At 42.3% G+C, this 3,369-nt stretch overlaps 1 non-coding gene across 1 annotated transcript; it reads left to right on the forward strand.

The window, feature by feature from the left end:
• The first annotated feature begins 469 nt into the window (after positions 1-469).
• On the forward strand, positions 470-607 carry LOC131834991 (small nucleolar RNA SNORA8). Its single transcript, XR_009355072.1, has one exon. It is a non-coding gene; the product is annotated as a small nucleolar RNA SNORA8 (small nucleolar RNA).
• The last annotated feature ends 2,762 nt before the right edge of the window (positions 608-3,369 follow it).

The following is a 3,369-nucleotide window of genomic DNA, read 5'->3' on the forward strand; positions in this document are numbered from 1 at the left end:
GCTGGCTTCCCTAAAGCAAGCGGTTCGAGGACAGCCCTCACTGGCTTTGATGACCCAGCTGGGAAGTGGTGCACAGTCACCTCCACAGTCTCCTACCTGGGGGCGGGGAGTGGGGGGCCGGGACACGATAATCCCTGGGGGCGATTTATGGATGTGTTTTGTGACTCTTGTAGGAAACTTTATATTTAGCAAAGGGAAAAATTACAAATTTTAATCACTTTAGGCTTTACCTATGTAAAGTTAGCAGTTATTAAAACAAGTTGGGGGGGTGTGCCTGAGAGGCTCAGTCGGTTAAGTAGAGGTCATGATCCCAGGGTCCTGGGATGGATCCTGGCTCCCTGCTCAGTGGAGGAGTCGGCTTCTCCCTCTGGTTCTCCCCCACACCCCACTTCCCTCCTCCTCTCCCTCCCCTCCCCCACTCATGCGTGCAGGCATGCACACACTCTCTAATAAATAAATAAAATCTTATCGCACTGCATGGTATCTGCCCTCAGCAGCTCATTCCTGCTGGGTGTTCAAAGGACAGTGCAATAGAAACTCAGTATCTGGCGTCGTTGGTTTTCTTGGCTTCGTGCATGTTAAACCTGGTATTTTTATTGAAACAGTATTCTTAACGGTTTTTCATACTGCTCAGCTTGAGATAATTTTCAAGAGGAAGTAATGCTTCTCCTTTTCTAGGGTGTTTGAAATTGAGAACCAGGCAGATCCAAACTCAGACCCTAAACAGGGCCCTGAAGTAAAGACATTGGATCCCAAAGATTATAAGTGGGGAGTTCTTAAAGTATGTCCGTATTCAAATGGAGATGCAAGAAACCCACCTGAAAGAACTTTGGAGAGACAGTGACAACTGTGGATTGATCAAGTTCTTTTTAAAAGGGCTGTTTTGAAGATTATGATTCTAACTTTGGAGGAACTATGGTGATAAGCAGTGACTGGCAGTGGAAGGAATCACATGTAAAAAACTCCTTAAATAAAAACTTATTGGCTTTAAAAATAAATAAATAAATAAAATCTTTATAAATAAATAAATAAGCAATCTTAAAACAACAACAACAACAATGACGGCAAATCCAATGCCAGTTTGTAGCAATTTGTGTGGTGGAATTTTCACCATCATCATAATGGAATAATAAAATTACTAAATATGAGTACACAATATGAAGATGTAAAATTTGTGTGAACACTAGTTAATGCTTGGATATAGGAATATTGTAGTAATAAGTTCCACATATTTAAAATCTTCTAACAAGAACACCTTACATTTATCTTACATGTTGGATATGCTCTAAGTTTTACTTTTTTCCCTTAAAAAAAAAAAATCACAGTTCCTCCCACTCTGATTTACTTTAGGCTTGGGCTCATAGACAACAGATGTTTGCCTTACCATAGGGTCTACTATATCCCCACCCATTTTGTGAGGTCCCTGTTGCGGCTCCCAAGGGCTTGGAAAAGCAACACAAGTGGCTTGGGAAAGAAGCAGAGGACAGGTCAACACCTGTCGCAGCACAGGGCGAGAAACTTCCCGGACAGGAGCCGCTGCTTGGCGACCCAAATGGTCAAAACTCTCCGGCCAGCACCTCCCAACCCCTCCCCCCTCCCAGGGCCAGAGTTACTGTTTACTGTCCTGACTCTCACGGAGCAGCAACTATTGATCACAACTGAGTGCAAACTGCAGAGTACAACCGTGTGCTCATCCGGAAGAAAACTCACGTCAAAACATGTACTGGTGTCTCCGGATGGTAGAGGTACACATGTTGCATGACCTCTGGCCTGATTTTTCCATGCTGCAGCCCTTATCAGTCCTATGCCCGGGATCCCCTGCAGGTCTACACTGAACACACATGAAGCCCCATGTGTGTTATTTAATACCATGGGAAAGCAGGACTTGGGACAGAGAGAAAGTGGGGGAAGAGAAGGCTAGGGAATAGTAAATGATTCAGTAAATACGTATAATGAGTACTCACATGTAAAAAATGTTTCCTATAGCGCCTATCATCACCAGATATACTGTATATTTTGTATATGGTCTCCACTCCCAGCCAGACAGTAGAATGGGAGCTGCCCAAAGGCAAGGTTTTGTGATTGTTTTGTTGACTGCTGTGTCCCTGCCACCTAGAAGGATGTCTGGCACACAATCGGCATGCAATAAACGTGTGCTGATTGAGTGAATGCACTGTGCTAATAACAGTCATATTAGAAACCAATCATTGAAAGCAATTTGCGTGGATTATCTTCTTTAAGTAGGCATTAACATTAGTCCATTTTACAGGTGAAGGAAAGGTTCAGGGACATCACATAATTTGCAGAAATAGCCTCCTTATGCAGACCAAGCCTCCTATCTCACACTCCAGGAAAATTATAAAAACCAGCTAGACACAATCCCTATGCTCCAAGCAGAGATGTGCTCGATGGAGAAAAGATCTGAAAACAAGTAAGACCCAACCAGGGCAGTAAACAGTTAAGAAGCATACCAGAGAAGCAGGCAGTGAACGCCGGGTCTGAAGGAGTAGAAAAGCGGGCACGTAGAGAAAGAAAAATGCCGAGATACTAATAGGATTATTGCGGGATGAGATTATGACTGTTTAAACTTTCTGTTTCCTAATTTACCTGTATTTCCTAATTATTCTCTAGTAAGTATCACTTCTGTATTAAGGAAAGCAATACATTTATCTTGGGAAGTTTTCCCTTACAAAGTGAAAAACCCAGGGTGCCTGGGTGGCTCAGTTGGTTAAGTGTCTGACTCTGGGTTTTGGCCCAGGTGGTGGTCTCAGGGTTGTGGGATGGATCCCCGAATTGTGCTCTGAGGTGGGTGTAGAGTCCGCTTGGGAGTCTCTTTCTCCTCTCATGCTCTCTTTCTCTTTCAAAAAAAAAAAAAAAAATTTCTAAGGCAAGTTTCTTCCTGTTTTTGCCATTTTGCTTCCCCTGTAGCATGCTCTATTACAGGTTTTTTGGATAACTTTTCTTTTCTTTTTAATATTATTTATTTATTTCTTTGACAGAGAGAGCAGAAGCAGGGTGAGGGGCAGAGAAAGAAGCAGCAGACTCCCTGCTGATCATGGAGCCCGACATGGGACTCGGTCTTAGGACCTGAGATCATGACCCGAGCCGGAAGTCAGACGCCTAACTGACTGAGCCACCCAGGTGCCCCTTGGATAACTTTTCAATGATACTCTGTATATGCAGATATATGGCAATATATTTATGGTTAAGGTTTACTTTAATATGGTTTTGAGATAAAATATTTTCAATATACATGTATTTATATATTATGTAAAATATGCTATATAAAAATATATTAAACATTTTTTTCAAATCCATATTAAATTCAACCTTAACTTAAGGAGTCAGGAAGTACTGCTGAGGAAAGAA

The sequence above is a fragment of the Mustela lutreola genome, chromosome 6 (genome assembly GCF_030435805.1).
Source record: "Mustela lutreola isolate mMusLut2 chromosome 6, mMusLut2.pri, whole genome shotgun sequence".
Lineage (NCBI taxonomy): Eukaryota > Metazoa > Chordata > Mammalia > Carnivora > Mustelidae > Mustela > Mustela lutreola.